Below are 20999 nucleotides of genomic sequence, written 5' to 3'. Positions count from 1 at the left end.
AATAAAAGCTTTTTCGGTGGCTAGAATCTGTAGTGGCATTTCATTCAGATATTTATGCAGAGATCCACAACTGTCAAAATCCATATAGCATTGATATGGTGGTTGTAAGGGGGCGTTCAATATGCCCCTGAGAGTGCAATGCAGAACATTTTAGAGTTTAAACAAATCCTATGTCTAACTTTGTATACAGTATGTAAAGGCATGTATAAAATTAGGTGAACCCTATATAAAGCAGGCGGCACAGTTTGAACTATAGGATTGTAGAAAAGAGATTCAAAAGGCATGGAGCTGTTATTTTAGCTTTCTTCTGTAAATGTCATTAAAATGCTTGCCGAATGCAATGTTTCTTTTCCACCCTTGCTCTAGGATTCTTGGTGGTAGAGGTATCAATTCAGAATTTAGCATATACGTGTATCTGATGTTATGCATCATAGCACCACTGTATAAATATAGGTGGATTTTTTGTTGTCCAATGCTAATCAATTTAGTACAAACGCAGGGCTCATCTTATCCCCTTGCACATGTGCACAGTGAGTGGGGGGACATTGCCTTTACTGGAGGGCCTTCTGTCTCACCATTACCTTGGGGGGAGGCCTACCCACCTCTTTCATGCAAGGATCATGGGCCCCAGCAGGCAAGCTATTCGTCCTTGGTAATGCTCTAGTAGGGATCCCCAACTTTTGGGGGCTCATGGGCCACATTTGTAATTTCAAGGAAGTGCCATGGGCTCTGTGAGCTTCTGCTGTTTTTGTACATAATATTGTATGCACATGCATTGTTAGAGTAATTAAGGTGAATGTATAGGTAAGTATATTGGAGGACTTAAGGTAAATGTTAGGTGGGAAGGGTGAGAGAGTTTGGAATATTAGTAGTGAGTGGTGATTGGATGGGAGTCTTCAAAGGTAATCTTAATGATTGAGGTGAGACAGTTTGGAGTCAGTTCAGTTGAGGATGGAGTTGGAGTTTGGGTAGTGGGTGGTAGATGGATGTGAAGCTGGCTTAGTTTATTGGAATAGGATCAGTACTGTAGTAGCCATTGTTGTATATGTCATAAAGTAACAAATGAGATAAAGAAAAACTTAAAACATACACTTATGCGCACCAGGTAATCATAAAACACTTGCTGTGTGATTCCTCTTGGAATCAAGTAACTTACTTGGAAAGAAGTGGACCAAGCTTAGCTAAGTGGAAAGTATCAACCAAGAGGATAATTCGAAAAGACAGACAAAAAGGAGCTAAAGCATGAATAGATCTTTTTAAAGAAATAAAAATAAAATAGATGTAAAAGTTTGATGTGCATAAAATGTTATGTAGAGGTTTGCATTTGCAGAGAACTGTGGCAAGTGCAGAAGGTGCCTGGGCAGCTAAAGCTGCAAAAAGAAGGGCGGAGTCTTTGTTTTAAGGTTAGGGAGCCTGAGTTTCTCACTCTCAGAAGCTGCCATTATATTGAACATGTAGCTTGCTTATCTGAGTATCTGAATCTGTCTCTGGAACCAGAGGGAGAATAGTGTCGATTCAAGGAAAAAATGAATGCCACTTCTGAGCAATCGCAAGCTTCCTGGGTCTCATGTACACGAGACCCTCCTAATGTCCCTATTTTCCAGGGACAGTCCCAGATTTACAGAAGCCGTCCTGATTTCTGATCTGATCCCAGAATGTCCCACTTTTCCTCAGGACGTCCCTATTTTCGTCAGAGAAATGTTGGAGGGAATATACACAGCTGTCCATGCCTGACAAGATGTGGCTGCTTCCAAATGCTTTTCAAAGGCAGCTCCATTTGGCATTGCTGTAGCCAAGCTGTATTGGTTTCATGCATAGATGACAATTGGGTTCCAGACTTCATCATGTACATAGTCATTCAACTTTTAAGAGAAATGCAATGTTGCTTACTTCAATGGAACAGGATATTTTAAATAGGCTTTAAAGGACTAGAAATATCTCTGACAATATATCTCAGGCCAGCAATTTTCAACAATGCTGACTACAGCATTGTGGGGGCTTCAGGAACATCTCCAAGGTCTTGATCAGACAAAACCCTGAAATAAAAAGAACCAGTGAAAGAAAGAAAAAATACAGAAAAAGTTGTGCGGCCTCTAACATATTACAGACAAAACCCTTGTGTACTTGAAATACCCTTATTTTCACACTTACAGTAGGATCATGGCCTGAAGTGGACATAGGCATTCACATGCACGTACACATTTGCATGTTGCCGAAGACTCTTGTATTTAATAGTAAAGGTAAAGGTACCCCTGCCCGTACAGGCCAGTCATCTCACTCTATAGGCCGGGAGCCAGCGCTGTCCGCAGACACTTCCGGGTCACGTGGCCAGCGTGACAAGCTGCATCTGGCGAGCCAGCGCAGCACACGGAAACGCCGTTTACCTTCCCGCTAGTAAGCGGTCCCTATTTATCTACTTGCACCCGGGGGTGCTTTTGAACTGCTAGGTTGGCAGGCGCTGGGACCGAGCAACGGGAGCGCACCCCGCTGTGGGGATTCGAACCACCGACCTTTCAATCAGCAAGTCCTAGGCACTGAGGCTTTTACCCACAGCGCCACCCACGTCCCTTGTATTTAATAGATGCAACTTAAATCCAGTGGCATGGATAGTTTTTGCAGGGGGCAAGCAGAATTGAAGCATATATTATTGAAGCATATTATTAAGAGAACAAAAAACAAACAAACAAAGAATTGGCTTAGCTTCATCAGCTTGGTCTGGTCACATGATTAAAAAGGCAGAGAGTTTTTGTAAAATACTTGTATTTCTATTGTCTACCAGTTCAAAATGAATTGCACCAGTTCCAGTATGTTAGGGCAGAAAATGAGACTGTGCTGGATAGTTCCATCCAGTCAACCCCTCTTGGAATACAATAAGGGGAGGGACAATTCTGGTGGTGTGACTGAATTCCTGGCTGAGCTATCAGAAATTAGTTCCAAATGAAATAGGTAGTCCTCACCCGAGGATACTAACGCTGTTGAATGGGTTCCCACTGATAAGATGAATGGAAGCATTTTTAAAGATGAAATTGGGTATCTGGACAAAGTGGAAGCAACAAGCACAGAGCCTTAAAGGAATTGGGGCTAAAACTGATATCATGGAACATAGCAGGTTGGTGTTCAAAGCAGGATAATAAACAGATGATGAACTTGTTGTTGTTGTTGTTTAGTCGTTGAGTCGTGTCCGACTCTTCGTGACCCCCCTGGACCAGAGCACGCCAGGCACTCCTGTCTTCCACTGCCTCCCGCAGTTATTTTGAGCAATTTGATATTATTCAGCTACAAGAAAAATGGCCCAAAAACTCTATAATGCTTAACGGATACAAATGACAGCCACACCCTTGACAAAAGGCTGTGGGGCCAGTGGGGGTCTGGCATGTTTCATCTCCACAAAGTTGAATGCAACTACAACAGCCATGATTCCATGTAACCCATTTGCAACTGCTGTCTTGGTTGTAGTTTTGAATGTATGTCTATTGCTGATTAACATCTACATACCCCCTTGTCAAAAAGAAATCTGTTGTAAATACTATCTGGACAGACTAGAGAATTATATACTGTAGAATCCCTGGAATCCTTACATACTACTGCAGTGTTTAGCATTGCAGGGGATTTTAACAAACGTATGGGAACCAACAATGTAAATTTGTACACCAATTACAATCAGATTCTGGAACCAGATATTTACTTAGCCAGAGGTACCTCCCATTTGTCCAAAGATCATAAATGTAATTATTTAGGGCTTTGTTTAGCCCAAGTTGTGAGGCAGAGGGACTTGTTAATATTAAATGGTACAATAAAGGGAGATCAGCCTGGGGAATATACCCACTTTACAAAGCATGGAGACAGTGTGATAGATTATATTGCAATCTTGCAATTTGCATATAAGTTTGTCATTGAGTTTGAGTTAAGCAAGGTTGTATCCTAGTTCCCGCACTGTTTAATTTATATATAAATGATATTGTCCAGAGTTCAACACCCCCAGAGTCTCACACCCCTAAATTGGCCACAAAAGCCACCTCTATATTATTATACGCAGATGATGCGGTACTTCTATCTCAAACAAAAGTGGGCCTGAAAAGATTGATGAGGGCATTCTCTCTCTCTTTTTTTTTTTAAATAACTTTTATTTCCAATATTCACTCTTTTAAAATCACAATAGGAAAGAAAAAAAAAAGACATCACAAAATAAGCAGATGTAGACAATAAAATATCAAGACGTAAATACATTTCTCCAAAAGTATTAATTATCATAACATCATTCTGACTTCCCTCCACCACGATTTAAGCTATATCCCATTGATATGCTTCTTGCAGTTCCTTCTTTCTACCTTTATCTTTACTTCGCAGATTCTATAATTCACCTACTGTTATTTTAATATTACCTAAGTTTTTCTCCATGTATGATATAAATTTATTCCAATCATTAATAAAGATTTTATTACTGTGATGCCTGATCTTCTGTGTCATTTTTGCTAGCTCAGAGTACTCAAATAGCTTGTTTTGCCATTCACTAATAGTTGGGATTTTAGATGATTTCCAGTTCTGTGCCAACAGCAGTCTTGCTGCTGTCGTTGCATACTGGAACATGGTTTGATCTTCTTTTCTGATCTCCTCACCGACCATTCCCAGAAGAAATGCTTCTGGTTTTTTAGGAAATGTGTATTTCAGTATCTTTTTCAATTCATCATAGATAGAACCCCAGAACCTCTTCACTTCTTCACATGACCACCACATATGATGGAAGTCGCCCTCTTTTTTTTTACATTTCCAACATCTTTTGTCTCCAGTCTTGTACATTTTTCCAAGCTTAACAGGAGTAATATGCCAACGATACATCATTTTTTCCATATTTTCACGGAGGCTAACGCATGCTGTAAATTTCATGTCCTTAGTCCAAAGTTTCACCCATCTCTCATATTCTAAACTATATCCCAAATCTATGGCCCACTTTATCATGACCTCCTTCACCTCCTCGTCTTTTGTATCCCATTCCAGTAATTGATTGTACATTTTGGATAGAAGCTTACTCTTTCCTTCTAATATTTCCACTTGGAATTTTGATTTTTTCTCATTCATCCCTATTTTTTTGTGTTCATTCCATAGGGCGTTAATTTGGTGAACCTGTAACCACCCTATTGACTTATCTTTTAGTTCTTCAAATGATTTAATTCTCCACCCCTTATCCGATTTGGTCAGGAGATCTTCGTAGGTCCATCTTTGGCTTCTCGTGTTTAAATTTTTAAGGGATGAGATATTAACTGGAGATAGCCACCACGGTATGCCCTTTTCCAACAGTCTTTTAGTTCTATTCCAAACCTCTAACAACGCTCCTCTAACAATATGGTGGGAGAAACCCTTATGCACCCTTTCTTTATCTTGCCATAAATAGGCGTGCCAGCCAAATCTAGCATCAAATCCTTCCAGGTCTAACACATCTAAGTTTTCCAGAACTATCCAGTCCTTAACCCAACATAGGCATGCAGCCTCATAATATAATTGCAGATTTGGGACGGCAAACCCCCCTCTTTCTCTCCTGTCTGTGAGCAGTTTAAACTTAATTCTTGCTCTCTTCCCCTGCCAGATAAACCTGGACAGGGTCCTCTGCCATTCCTTAAACATTGTTGTTCCTCTAATTACTGGAATATTCTGAAATAAAAATAATATTTTTGGAAGGATGTTCATTTTTATGGCTGCCATTTGTCCCTCCCAGGAGAGTGTTAATCTACTCCAGATGTCTAAATCTTTTTTAATCTCACTCCAGGTTTTTTTGTAATTATTTTCCACTAAATTTTGTTCCACTAAATGTTTTTTGTAGTTACCCAAATACCCAAATACTTCACCTTTTTCACTACCTTGAGTCCTGTTTGTTGTTCTAATTGATTTCTTAAGTCTTCCGCCAAGTTCTTAGTCAGTATTTTTGTCTTATTTTTATTTAACTTAAACCCAGATAACTTCCCAAACTCCTCAAGCACTTCCAAGACTTTTTCCACGCTTTTTAATGGCTCTTCTAATGATATCACTAAATCATCGGCGTATGCCTTTAATTTATATTCTTTCACTCCAAGTTTAATTCCTCTTATTTCCGGTGTTTCCCTTATTTTATTTGCAATTATCTCCAGTACCATAATAAACAGGAGGGGGACAGAGGGCACCCCTGTCTTGTACCTTTTGATATCATAAATGAATCTGTTAAGTTATTATTAATAATTAATTTCGCTCTTTGGCTCGAATAAATTGCTTTGATACCCTCCAAGAAGGGCCCCTCTATCCCTACCCTTTCCATACACTTTACAAGGAAACATCAGGATACATTGTCGAAAGCTTTTTCGGCGTCGACGAATACCAGAGCTGCAGGAATTTCATTTTTAAACTCTAAATATTCAATGATGTTTATTATATTTCTTATGTTGTCCTTCAGTTGTCTGCCTGGCAAAAAGCCGGCTTGGTCTTTATGAATTGATTTTGTCAAATATTTTTTCAGTCTTTTTGCCATTATCTCATCAAATATTTTATAATCGTTATTGAGTAGTGATATCGGCCTATAGTTTTTTACGTCAAGTTTATCCGCCTCTGGTTTTGGTATTAGGGTAATATGGGCCTCTCTCCATGAGTCATTGAGTTTGAGTTAAGCAAGGTTGTATCCTAGTTCCCGCACTGTTTAATTTATATATAAATGATATTGTCCAGAGTTCAACACCCCCAGAGTCTCACACCCCTAAATTGGCCACAAAAGCCACCTCTATATTATTATACGCAGATGATGCGGTACTTCTATCTCAAACAAAAGTGGGCCTGAAAAGATTGATGAGGGCATTCTCAAGATACAGTGGTACCTCGGGTTAAGAACTTAATTTTTTTCTGGAGGTCCATTCTTAACCTGAAACCGTCCTTAACCTGATGTACCACTTTATCTAATGGGGCCTCCTGCTGCCACTGCGCCGCCAGAGCACAATTTCTGTTCTCATCCTGAAGCAAAGTTCTTAACCCGAGGTACTACTTCCGGGTTAGCAGAATCTGTAACCTGAAGCGTATGTAACCTGAAGCGTATGTAACCCAAGGTACCACTGCACTGCCAAAGAGAACAGTTGGCTGTGAACTACAAGAAAACTAAAGTCATGGTGTTTTCAAGAAACTATAGGGCCCATGGATGGCATATGGTTAATCAGTTAAAGTGTTTAAATACCTCAGCCTTACTTTTCAGTCAACAGGGTCATGGGGAGCACCAGTGGCGTAGCGTGGGGGGTGCAAGGGGGGCCGGCCGCACCGGGCGCAACATCTGGGAGGGTGCGCTCGCTGCCTCCGGAGTCGCCGAAGAGCCTCGGGCGCAGGCTGTAGCAGAGCCCCATGTCTCGCGGAACCGACGAGCTGTGCGCGCGTCCGGGCTGAAGGCGTCCGGCAGGCAGCGGCTCTCTGCGCTCGCCGCGGAGGACGCACCAGGCAGCCCCTCCTCACAGCCCCGCCTCCGCTGCTGCTGCTGCAGCTGCTGGGCCATGTTGCATTTTCCTCGCCTCTCTGCCCCCCTCCTCCTCCGGGCAAGCGGCGTTCTTTGGGCGGCAGCGCCAGCGGCAACTCGCCTCAGATCGGCAGGTTAGGGGGGGCACAAATTACTTGCCTTGCCCCCGGTTAGGGGGCGCAAATTACTTGCCTTGCCCCGGGTTAGGGGGCGCAAATTACTTGCCTTGTCCCGGGTGCTGACAACTCACGCTACGCCGCTGGGGAGCACATCAGAAATATGCAAAGGAAAAAGCTTCTCAAAGTGCCAAAATTCTGACATGCTTTTTCCATATGAAAGGTGGCAATCACATATCATTAGCACTTGAAGTGTTTAAAGCTAAACCCTTAGCGCAGTTACTTTATGGGCCTGAGCCCATTTGGACAGGCGCTCACCTTGGATCTACAGACGCTATTCAGTCTGAGTTCTTAAGGCAATTTCCCCCCTGTTCCGTCCTGTGTTCCAAATGCTTCATTGTGTGTGGAAGCTAATCTCCCCTCTGTTGAATTACAGATTTGGTGTAGTACATTTAATTATTGGCTTTGGCTAAATTTAAACCCTACCAGTCTACTGGTATGATTATTTTTCACCTAGTCATTAAGAAACATTGACACCCTATTTGCAAAATTTAACAATTCCAAAATACAGACACACTTTCACTTATGCAAGATTAAATACACTGCCTTCAGCTGTACTTGAGGGTTGATTTCAAAAAAATCCGCTGGAAAAATGTCCATGTGAAGATGGCAATATTGAATCATGTGCTTCTAGCTTGCACACTTTATAAAGATTTGAGGAGTGATGTTCTTACTCCTCTGCTACTATCCATATCGGGTCGCTCAACCATTGCTACTGTGTCGTTTCTTCTAGCAGATCAAGATAATCAGGTGACAGGAAAAACTGCAAAATTTTTAGCAGGGTAGTTAGAATAAGATCTATTATTTGATTTTTGATGTAAACCTCCAGATGTCTTTTGCATAGTTAAGTTTTTACCTCTCTTCAGTACATTTTATTTTATTGCTATGGCTAGTGGCTGATTAAAATAAAGATTCTTCTGATTCTGATTCTACCATTCAGTCACAAAGTAGTGCTATCAAATAGCCTAAAAAATGCCAGTCCCTCAAAAATCATTTCATTTGACAGAGCAATTAAAAAAGAGGAAAGTGGAGAATAAGCTGTGATCAAGTCTTACTTGAATATTTTATCAGAACAGCAGAGTGAGATTATTGGTACTCTGCAAACTTTCTACATAAAGGAAATCTTTAAACCACCACCCTGCATTCTTATGTTGTGGCTACTGAAACCAATCATTTAATACCAGTATGAAATAATGCCCAGGGCTGCAACATTTGTCAAATGAATCTTAGCTATGGATCATAGCTACCTGAATCCCTGTTTTATATAGCTGACTCTGAAAAGCATTGCTAAGATCTGTATAATGCACTGGTTTATATGTATGTAGAACTATCTTAGTGGCATTCCAGCTTTTTCTGAACTCAGCAACTAGAGATTTAAGATGCTCAATTTGGTGTCACAATGAATTTTTTCTGCTTGGGATTGAAAAATACTTACAGGAGTGAAAATGGGGCAACATAAGTGTCACTGAGAGTCATTTCCCCCTCCTCTTTTAAGAGCTATGAGGGGCTATCGTCGAAAGCTGTTTCTTTAAAGGATTATATGCAATTCAGGTCAAGCAACACAAAGATATATCTGCAAAGGAGTTGCTGCCACATGTCCCTTTAAGCTTGCTCAAATCCATTGGAGGTTACTAGAGTATCAGTAATGACCATTTAGTGAAGTTTATACAGCCAAGGAGAAATGCAGCTGAAGTGCTGATGCTACAGAAATACAGATGTGAAATTGAATGATACTTGTCACTTAAGGAAAACTTTCTAGGAAGGAGACAGGAGAGAAGGGAAACTCTCTGAAAATGTTTTAGCTTGAGGGTTAGATGTTTCTGCTAATTTTGTGGAATGGTATGATGAGGTACAGGGATGCGGGTGGTGCTGTGGAGGAATGCGGGTGGCGCTGTGGTCTAAACCACAGAGCCTAAGGCTTGCCAATCAGAAGGTCGGCGGTTCGAATCCCCACGACGGGGTGAGCTCCCGTTGCTCAGACCCAGCTCCTGCCAACCTAGCAGTTCGAAAGCATGTCAAGTGCAAGTAGATAAATAGGTACCGCTCTGGCGGGAAGGTAAACGGCGTTTCTGTGCGCTGCCGTGGTTCGCCAGAAGCGGCTTAGTCATGCTGGCCACATGACCCAGAAAAACTGTCTGCGGACAAACATTGGCTCCCTCGGCCTGTAAAGCAAGATGAGCTTTACCCCAGAGTCGTCCACAACTGGACCAAATGGTCAGGGGTCCCTTTACCTATGTTGAGGTACTATTGTGGCTCTTCTACAAAAGGTGATGACTACAGTGTAAGAGTTGGAACCTTTCTCTCTGCTAAAAAAAAATTAAGAGAGAATAGACTCCAAAAACTATGATGTGCTGATGTATCTTCCTTTTCCAAGCAGAAATAATTATGTTTTCTGCCACAATACCATGGTGAATTGCGCTGTGTGAAAATATGGTAAGACAACCCTCTCATGGTTATTAGCAAACCTAACCATTGCTGTTGCAGTACTTCCTAGCACTGACTGGTATTGAAGGAACGCTTTCCAGGCCTTAGAAATAATTGTATTGACCTTTTACAAATGAGTTCCCTGGCAATTGTTTCTAATTGCCCCAGCTTTGAATTTGCAAAAAGGATTTAACTTGCTGGTGACAAGCTTTATTTTCTCCCCTCTCAAACTTAATTAATCAATCCTGTAAATGACTAATTAGACAAGTGCCCCCCTTCCCCTTTTTAAAATTGAGGTATCATTTTCCGCCAAAGCTTTTTTTACCCAGCAGGTTTCTCTACAGCTGTATGAGTGCATGCATGCTTCATAATTATAAAAATTAAGTAATCACCTCATTTGTAAATTAAAATTGAGGCTAAGCAATTGACTCAAAAGTTTTGCTTCATTGCAAAAAGGCCTACTAGTATCCACCCAGCTGTGAGTTTACAGTTCTCATGCTTAAGATTTAATTTAAATTGTGTTGCAAATTGACTTTGCAGAATTTTAGCCTGAAGTAGCCTGTACAGTGCTACCTCGAGTTACAAACGCCTCAGGTTACAAACTCTGCTAACCTGGAAGAGTTACCTCGAGTTGAGAACTTTGCCCCAGGATGAGAACAGAATTCGTGTGTCAATGGTGCAGTGGCAGCAAGAGCCCCATTAGCAAAAGCACGCCTCTAGTTAAGAACAGTTTCAGGTTAAGAACGGACCTCTGGAATGAATTATGTTCGTAACTAGAGGTACCACTGTATCTATTTCTGGAAGACATCATTGTTCACACAAGCTGGTATTTCTTAGTATAGTAATTTATCCTTCTATGGGGTTCAAAAAAGGTATTGTGTACATTTGTGTTTGCTTTCAGGAGCCTTTGACCATATTAGACATTTCTTCTGATCATGTTATTGCCAGTTAAAGGCTGCAACCCAAAACACAGTTACCTGGGACTAAGTCCCATTGATATCAATGAAGCTTGCTTCTGAGTAGAAATAAGACTGTAAGAATAAGAGGTATTCATAGCACATGAGTTGTTTATAGTATTGTGATTGCTATCGATTAAAGAGATGCAACTGGAACTCCAAAGAATTCTTTCCTGGTCACCAGCTTGGCCTGGGTCCTAGGGCATCCTTCTTCCCTCACATACAAGTATACATCCCAGCCACTTTCTGGGAAGGTGTAACATGGCCTCTTGAATCCTCATTCATTCCCCAACAAGAACAGCAACAGAGGGGCATTCAGAACTTTCTCTTTTTCCACCTCAGCTACTCCCTACCATGCAGAAGTCAAGGTGTAGAGAAATGGGAGTGGCAGGCAAGATGCTTAAAGGGGTGTACTTTGGAAAGGCCTCTGCTGCTGTTCATACTGATGTGGATAGAGGATGAAATAATATTTTTATTAAGTTGTGTGTGAGAATGAGCTGATGGGTGAAGCCAATGTTGCTCACTAGTGAACACTTCCTTGGTTCAAAATAGGGCTCCTATTAAAAATTAGTTGCTGTGAGGCAGGCTAAAGTTGTTACTGGCTTTGAAGTGACTGTAATAATATTTGTAGTCTTCCCAATTGACATTTTTAGTGGTATGCAGAGGGTTCTTCCAAATGTCCCAGTGACTTCACAGCCTGTGACCCTTATTAATGAATCTTGGCTCCGTATCCTGAACAGGAAAATTGCTAGATGTGGTTTCTCTAATAATGAGAGAACAGCTGCAATCCCTTCCCCTCTTACTATACTGTGGCTGGAAAGAAAAGCTTTTCCTGCATGTGTTACGTGGGGTGAGAGAGATGAGAGGCAGTGACCTAATGAAGTTAAGAAATTGTGAATGGGAAAATGGCATATATTTGGCATATATATTCTGTGCCAAAATCAATGAATTAAAAATCTAAAATAAAATGTCAGAATGGCCATGTTATGCCAGACTAAGGTCAATCTAGTCCAGCATTCTGCTATAAGTGGTCATCCAGATGTGTCTGGAGGTTCATAAACAGGGCATGACAGTGATGGCCATCCCTTGCTATTTACCCCACATAGTGACATGCTACTTCTGATTATGGAGGTTTCTGTTATTTACAATTGGATTGCAGGAGAAACTCAACTTAGTTCACATTTTAAAGTGAATTTGCGTAATCCATACTCTCCAAAACAACATGCAAACCGAAATACAGCCGTCCTTCAAAATCTGTATGTCTCTGAATTTTGCAGTAAATATTTTGAATAAAAGGACACATTCTGCTCATGTAAAAACACTCTGATTCCCAAACCATCCGCAGGACAGATTTAGAAGGCAATTGGGCCACATCCGGCCCATGGGCCTTAGGTTGCCTACACCTGGCTTATTGCATTAAACCAATGGTCTGTCTCACCCAGTGGTGGGAAACCTCAGGGCCAGGAGCCAAATGCAGCCCTGCAGGCCTCTCTATCTGGCCCTCAGGCCTTTCCCTGCAGTACAGCCCCTGCCCAGCCACACACCCTTCCATCTGGGCCATGTTCAGCACCAGTCCTGCTTTGCATTCTCCTTGAGTGCTTTTGCCTGGCTCAAATGTGTCCTTGGACCCTCATAATGCCTCTTACTTGCCTGGATGGGGGAGGATAGAGAGGGGCGCGTGTGAGTACGTGAGAAACTAGCCTACTGTTCAAAGATAAAATTCACATCCATTGCTACACACAGTATCCATAGCTCAGTTGGTAGAGCATGAGACTCTTAATCTCAGGGTTATGGGTTCAAGCCCCCTGTTGGGTGAAAGATTCCTGCATCGCAGGGGGTGGACTAGATGACCCTTGTGGTTCCTTCCAACTCTATAATTCTCTGGTTCTTTTGCCTTTGCCTGCACCAACCACTGGAATGGCCCCTAGAACGTTGCCCAGAAGAGAATGTGGTCCTTCAGCTGACAAAGGTTCCTCACCCTTGATCGAGCTCAATGTTTTGTTTCTCCCAGCAGCCGCCCAAAGACCCTAGAAGTCCACATGGATATCTGGAATTCAGAGAGGAACTCGTTTTTTGCATGGAGATTCCATTTAGCTGTCATGACTAACTGACCAACATTTCCTGATGTGGACGGTAGAAAACAATAGGACAACAAACTTGCAAAATAGCGGAAAGCACATGCATGTTCAGACCTATATGTAGCAAGGGATGAATGCTTCCATTCCCTCCATCCTGCCTGTGCTGTGAGATCAGGCTGGGCTCTGTCTGCCTCACTGACTTACTCATGAGTAACTTCCACCGCTCACACAATTCAGCCTAGGTCTGTATGAATGAGAATCCCTTGACCTGAGAGGAGGGAATGTTCTTGGGCCTCTCTGCCTGTCCTTCTCATCCAACTGCCACCATAGTGCTCATTCTGGAATCTGATGGAGCCTGAACTGGCACCTTATCCCATGCTTGTGGGTTTCCATGGTGAGGAACCAGAAACATTCTGACCTCAGCAGCATAGGCTTTTGTTTCGTTGGCATTCAAACACAGGCTCCCCAGACTGTTGGTACTCGAAATAACGTGACTCCAAATGGTCTTCAAGTGCCCTCTCACTAAAGACAGAGGAGTGCGGGAGCTTGTTTTGTAGCTGCTGGGATTCACCCAGTCCCTTTAATGATGGGAGGTTAAAAAGGAGTCCACAGAGGCCAGAAAAATGGAGAAGAGGACAGAGGGACAGCACCTTGGGAGGAAACTCTCAGGAGGTACCTACCTGCAAGATAACCATGGTTGATGATGAGGTGAGGCTGTAAAACTTGCTGTATGCAACTGGCTAATGTCAAAGGCTGGGACTATGGCCATTGGTTTGTTTAAGGTCTTCATAGGCCGTGTTTCAGGCAGAACTCACAAAGCAGTTCTTGTAAAGTTAAAGAAAGGGCTGGTGTGATGCTGTTTTCATTGGGATTATCCGTATGTTTATATACATGTATATAGTTTTAATTCTATATTTTAATTGTTTTTTAATTATTTCCCCCTATTTTTAAGTGATTATTGTTTTTATCTGTAAGCCCCCCTGAGTCCCATGGGGCGGGAGTGGGGGGTATAAATATATAATAATTATAAAATAATAATCCCTTCCACTGCCTTGTGTGACATCTTTGGAAGAGGAAAAGTTAAGGAGTAAACCCTACACAAATCTGGAATGGCGCCCCTAAGACAGTGGAATGGCGACTTGTATGCCTCCTTCCAGCAGCTCCTGCAGCCAAGCTGGCGCCAGACGTCTTGCTCAGCTTTCCTTTGGACCACATCAGCCAGGTCGAGAGGGGGAGGGGTCTTGTATTCTGAGCATCCCGGACCTCCATGCCCCAAGGAGGTCACTTTGGTGCTGCTAGCACAGAGGTTTGACTTCACCCTCAAAGGCACCCGCCATTGTCTCTCAAGACAGACAGATGCCAACAATATTAATCACATTCATACGGTTGAATGAATATCTGAACTGGAATTTGAATAGCTGGAGTGAAAGCTGGAGAGATGGCTGCTTAGTTTACAATGCTGCATGCAACAAAATATTAGCAAAAGTGTGAAAATACATTGTTTTGTTTCTTAAGTGTCACTGAGAAGTGTTTACCATCTACCATGTGTGAATGTGAGGTCCTGTTATGGTTTTTATTTATTTGTTTGTTTGTTTCATAAGATTTATACTCAGTTTGGTTGTTAAAAAAATCCCCTCAAAGCGGCTTACAAAAAGACAAAACCATAAAAAGGGGAAAAAACAACAATACACTAAAACAGTGGTTCCCAGTTGGTGGTCTGAGGACCCCAGGGGGTCCACATAATCCACCCAGGAGTTCCATGGCACTGTCATGTTTTTGGGGGGGCATAGGTAAAGGTAAAGGACCCCTGGATGGTTAAGCCCAGTCAAATTTGACTATGGGGTGCGACGCTCATCTCTGCTTTCAGGCCAAGGGAGCCAGCAATTTGTCTGCAGACAGCTTTCCAGGTCATGTGGCCAGCATGATTAAACTGCTTCTGGTGCAATGGAGCACCATGACAAGTGCCAGAGCGCACAGAAACTCTGTTTACCTTCCCACCGCAGCAGTGCCTAATTATCTACTCGCACTGGTATGCTTTCAAACTGCTAGGTTGGCAGGAGTTGAGACAAAGCAATGGGAGCTTCCCTCGTTGTGCAGATTCAAACTGCCAACATTTTAATCAGCAAGCCCAAGAGGCTCAGTGGTTTCGACCACAGCGCCACCCACCTGTGTCCCTTGGGGGGGGGCAGGGCATGCATGCTCTTGCTGAAATTCTTATTTTTTTGCCAAGACCTCAGTACTTAAGTGAGTTGCCACATCCCCAGTTCTGAATCACTTTGCAAGGGCACTGCCATAGGCCACAGTCTGCAGATGCCTGGGACAGATTTTGCTTTGCTTCAAGATCGACTTCCTCCTTGCCCCATATATGCATGTGGAGCTGCGTGACTGCATGGTTTTGAAACGGAGCTTCACTGTGTTACCAGTTGCACCTTGATATTGTGCCTTACTAATGGGGCTTTGCACACAGGCACGGATGAAGATGTCGTTCCCCATCCACTTTGAAAGCCTCTTGTCTCGAGGTACAACAAATTCTCAAAGGAGCATGTCTGATAGTGTCACAAAGAATAGTCTATTTTTAACAATGCCATTGTGGGTGTATGAATTATTTATGCTTATGTCACGCTGTGGCTGGTATTATGTTCTGCTTGCAATGCTGCATAGCATCTTGAATGGTGTCGCTGAGCAGCACACAGAATATTGTAGATCAAGTGATACCTCTTGGTTTTCATGTTTGGAAAACTGATTTCTGCTGATTGGCGTGTGTGGGCTTTTTTGCGGGCAAGGGGGCTACTGTATAAGATGGTCACGAATCATGAATCTAGTCTGGTGTTGAAGTATGGGCTGTTTGGCATCACAAAAGATGAAAAAGATCAGGCTATTCATACTAGCTGAAATTGAGGAAAATTAACCATATTACAATCATTCCCAAATTAGTCATCCTTCCCCTAAGGATGTGTAACACAGTTAAGAGCCTGTGAAATAAACATGAATGGCTTGGTGTGAATCTAACATGATTTTGGTCAGGAGTCCTCGAAGGCCTCCGTCACTGCTCTTTCTTTCCTCTTATGTGGTTGTTCTCCCTCCCATTTCATTTTAGAGCTACTCTTAGCATTGTGTCTGTAATGCAATGCTGTGTAGATGTTCATGTTCCCATTTGCCTTTCAGTTATTTAAGTTGCTCATATTTTCAAGTAGTGGTGCTTCGATGCCTGTTTCTATTGCACAATACTGTTCACTGCTGATTTTTTTAAAAAAAGCAATATCCTATATACTAAACTCGTTATTGAAGTGTGGATTCTTAGGTAGGTAGGCCAAAATCCATCCACAAAACAGGGAGTTATCCATAGATTTGCAAAAATACAATATATACAGGGGGAGAAAACCCCAAATGGCTCAGTGATGACTAACATTGTCCAGTGGGCATGGAATGCTGAGCAGCTATTTGAGGATGGGGGTGGAGGGCATGGCATAGCTGGCAAGGCCAAAGTGTCTTTTGTGGGGGGGGGGGGTTGTTTCTCTCTCGAAAACATGTATTTTTTCATCTGAGTAGTTGGGGGGGAGGACAAGGTTTAGGTTTCATTTAAACAACAAAAACAAACCTATGAAGGAGTCTGTGAATGTGCTTGACCTGAAATGCTGAATATCAGAGAAATCTTCCTGACAGTGCAATTTATTTTCCTGTGCAATTATCTCCCAAGAGATGTGCCCTCCAAAACCCTATTGATTGAGTCATTTAAAACTAAACTGACCAAAATTCTGATAAATGTCCAATAGACAAGACTGTTACATTTTGAGGGGGGGGGCTGAATGGTGTGAGTCTGTAGGTTCTTAATAGTTCTTGACAAAATGACTCCATGAACAATATCCTCTTTAAAATCAGGGCTGCAGTGTGTTTTCTAATCAGTGTGTTTCATTTTCTGTGTTACTTGTGAACGATATGAATCACATCTTTGGGGAGATCTCACCAACCTTCCATCTCTTTCCCTGGGGGACTCCTGTGAAACAGGCTCCCCTCTTACAGGCAGACATGGCAGACGCGAAAGGCTCCTCAGCATTTTCTTGACACAATAATAGTGCATTGATTGCAAATTTATTTTTGCCATTTCTTCTGTGATGCTTCCCCAATGCTACCACATTGTTGCAGTTCAGAGAGGCTATAGCACAACAAGAGTGGGACATTTGTGGGATGAGTTATGGGATTTCAGCAGGAAGTCATGGGATGTACACTGATTAGAAATGAGGCAGTGTGACCACCCCAAAAGTTTCATCGGCACAAATGGTGTTGAAAGCAAGGTCATATATGGCCACCCCAATAGCATTATGAGCACAATCACAATCTATTAATCACCTGATAGCACCATGATGTCAGGTGACTCAACTCCTGATTCTTTCCTTTATTTCTTTGCAACAGGTTTTTTGGGGGGATTTGTTTCAGGTCACATTTCTAGGTGTACTCTATGGAAATCTGCACATTGTGAAACAATAGGAGAACCAAAATACAGCCATCCTTTGAAATTTGCACTTAGTCAAATTTGGCAAACCAACCAGTGTTTCCCAAAATATATTATTGGAAGTATGCATAAAAATGAATAATTGTTTAAAAAAACACCAAAATAAATGCTATTAGAAAAAAATGCTTGCAAAAATGTGTATATTAGTTGAAACAACATACAAAAATGTATTAAGAGAAATTCACACCAAAATGCTGGTGGATTTTTATTTATTTTAATTACACTTGTGGGCTGGAAGTCTCCCACCATTGTTCTAAGTGAGGGGTGAGCAAACGTTTTTGGCAAGGGGCCTGTCCACGGTCCCTCAGACCTTGTGGGGGCCAGACTATATTTTTTTGGGGGAATGAACGATTTCCTATGCCCCACAAATAACCCAGACATGTATTTTAAATAAAAGGACACATTATACTCATGTAAAAACATGCTGATTCCCAGACCGTCCGTGGGCTGGATTTAGAAGGCGAGTGGGCCGGATCTGGCCCCTGAGCCTTAGTTTGCCTACCCATGTTCTAGGTCAGGCATGGCCAAACTTTGCCCTCCCAATGTTTTGGGACTGCAACTCCCATCATCCCAAGCTAACGGGACCCGTGGTCATGGATGATGGGAATTGTAGTCCCAAAACATCGGGAGGGCCAAGTTTGGCCATGCCTGTTCTAGGTGATCAAATGGAGAAGTTTTTAAAAAACCAACATCTTTGTCTTTTAGGCCAAGCTTATGTGACAATGAAATCTACTAAAACAATACATGTAGATAGAAACTTAGCTCTATTTATAGCAAGGCTACATTTGACAGATACTGGCCTGCAGGAAAACACTTTTATTTTCACCCATTTTCAAACATAGCATGTACTTTAAATTCTCTGGATGCCATACTGTTGCCTGGTCCATTCCTCATTCCCAAGGAATGCAGACATTGTCTACCCTCATCTACACTGGTCAGTTAAAACATTAAAAACGAGTTATAAAAATGTGACACCAGAGGGCACTGTAGAGCAGTGATCCGTTGTCAATGCAAAATTGCATTGAGAGCTATCGTACGTTGGTGTTTTTTTGAAAGCGTTTTTACAAATCAGGGCAGCCTAAGTCATGATATGATCTCAGGGAAGTTACAGTCCAGACACCAACCTTTTGCTGCCAGTGAATGGAGACTTGCTTGCAATGGCCATTGTGCTTAATTCTGCTACTGGAGAGTAGGTTCTCTCACCCAAACCTCTCTCTCTCCAACATTTACTACATAGGAAATCTCTGAGAACCCAGTGCTGATGAGAAGTAAGACTCTCTCCAACATCACTAACATAAAGTAAGCACTATAATGTGCTCTTGTGTCTGCTCATAGATGCTATATGTGTCCTCTGCATTCTAATTGTCCTGCCTGTTTCATCATCCTTAATATCTCAGTAAACCAGGAAAGTTGGGCTCTTCAGCACAGGAGAGTGTGTTTGGGGGTGATCCATTGATGGTGCTTTTCATCTCACCATTCCACAGTGAGACCATGGTTTCAAATGAAGCATCAGCAGTGTCAACCGGAAACTCCATGAGAACATTCAGGATTTCTTAGCTTCCAGGGGTGCCTCACCCCTGTTGAGAACAGAAGCAGCCAATCTCCATTGAATTCCTCATCTCAATGGGGCTTGTGCAGGGGAATCTAACAATGGATTGTGTCCTCCCTCCCCGGGATTTTTGAAACTTGAATTTTCAAAAGTTGGCAGGTTTGAACATGAGAATCCCTTCAAATAACTCCCCTCTTCTGGCTTCGTGATATATGCAACATAAAACCAATTCTAAGTAATACATATCAAAATGACACCTTACAGTATTTTTGCACTTAGAGAAAAGGCTCTTGATAGGATGCTTTGCCCCAGCCCCTCTTCCAGCTGCAATGAGTGAGTTTCAGGAATGAATTCCAGTCTTCTGAATTATTCACCAGGCCAGGGATAGGGCACAACCCAGCTATCAAATATACTACAGGTTTTATTTTCAAATATCTCCTCACCCCCAGAACTGACTGCTTATTACAGCGGGGGGGGGGGGGGATAGGAACTTTGGCTTTTAAGGCCATGTTAGGAGTTACTTTTAATTTAGCAGAAAATGATGGTCTTGGAAAATTTTGTTTTCAGACTTTTGGGCACCAAAAGGTATTTCTTTCCCCCACCCCCACAAAAAAAATGTTTCCAGAAACTTATCACTTTCATACCATCATTTGGCTGCTCTTTGCCGCCTAAAGTACAGCTTTGATGCACTTGTTCTACAGTGGTACCTTGGGTTACATGCACTTCAGGTTACATACGCTTCAGGTTACAGAGTCTGCTAACCCAGAAATAGTACCTCGGGTTAAGAACTTTGCTGCAGGATGAGAACAGAAACTGTGCGGTGGCAGCAGAAGGCCCCATTAGCTAAAGTGGTGCTTCAGGTTAAGAACAGTTCCAGGTTAAGAACGGACCTCTGGAACGAATTAAGTTCTTAACCCGAGGTACCACTGTATTTGTTGAAAATATTGTCGTCTTCTTCCTTTTATCATGGTGGTATCCTAGTATCCAGTAGCATGCATATGCAATCAGAGTTTGGAGGCAAACCCAGCCACATGGGCAGGATAGAAATAAATGATGATGATGATGATGATGATGATGATGATGATGATTAGTGCTGAAGCAATATCTGCATTGACCAAGGTGGGTTCCAGCAACTTACCTGACACATGTCTAACAGATGATTTAATGGGGCAGGTGAAACAGGGAAGCTTGTAGGCATGGGTGGCAGCAGGGGGGGCACTTTAAGAGTTGCATATGTTCAGCAATATACGAGGCCCTTGTTTTCCAGGCCCTTCAACATTGTCAGTTTATTTCCAGACAATCCCAGGGCTACCTTCATTACCAAACTCTTAACAAGGATCGGTCACAGCTTGCTGCTATATTCTCACAGACTAGCAGCTAAGGGAGTTGTGACTTGCTTGTATTAACCAGAACGTGTGATATTACCTATAAAGAGCCTGCAGCAGTGTTTTTGTCTGGGTCCTAACATATATTGTACATAGCTTAAATATAATTAAAATGTGTGAAAAGTTTTCATTAAAAACGTAAGTTTACTTAAAAATAGCAAACAATATTTACCTCAGCAGTTCTCACACTTCCCCCCAACCCACGACCGCTGGAAAAGTGGCTGAAGCTCTTGGCAGACTTCCTAATTATTTTTTCTCTCTGTTGCAGCAATTGTAATGCACTGTGCTGGATGCAATATGATTTCTCATTGCATTTTTACAGACATGCCACAGACCACCTGAGTGGACCAACCGTTACTGCTTTCATTCTGAGATTAATTTTTCTTGTTCTGAAATTACACCATGTTCTGCACAGGGGCTTTGTCTTTTCTACTGATTTCCCAGGTAGCTCCTTTAAGAAAAACCTAC

General features: G+C 42.2%; 1 protein-coding gene across 5 annotated transcripts in view; it reads left to right on the top strand.

Moving 5' to 3' along the window:
- The window catches only part of LOC309516258 (poly(rC)-binding protein 3-like), a 185549-nt gene that overhangs the window by 16807 nt on the left and 147743 nt on the right, over positions 1 to 20999 (top strand). For 2 of the 5 annotated variants that reach the window (XM_082195004.1, XM_082195000.1), the window contains exon 1: positions 13517 to 13795. The exons of the other annotated variants lie outside the window; for them this stretch is intronic. The gene's annotated coding sequence lies outside the window, so the exon portion shown is untranslated. Of the gene's footprint in view, positions 1 to 13516; positions 13796 to 20999 lie in introns of those variants that run through there. 5 annotated transcript variants of the gene reach the window in all.

Source organism: Podarcis vaucheri (genome assembly GCF_965113315.1).
Source record: "Podarcis vaucheri genome assembly, chromosome: 13".
Classification (NCBI taxonomy): domain Eukaryota; kingdom Metazoa; phylum Chordata; class Lepidosauria; order Squamata; family Lacertidae; genus Podarcis; species Podarcis vaucheri.
The sequence above is the reverse complement of the archived record's forward strand: the minus strand, read 5'-3'. Positions and strand labels throughout refer to the sequence as shown.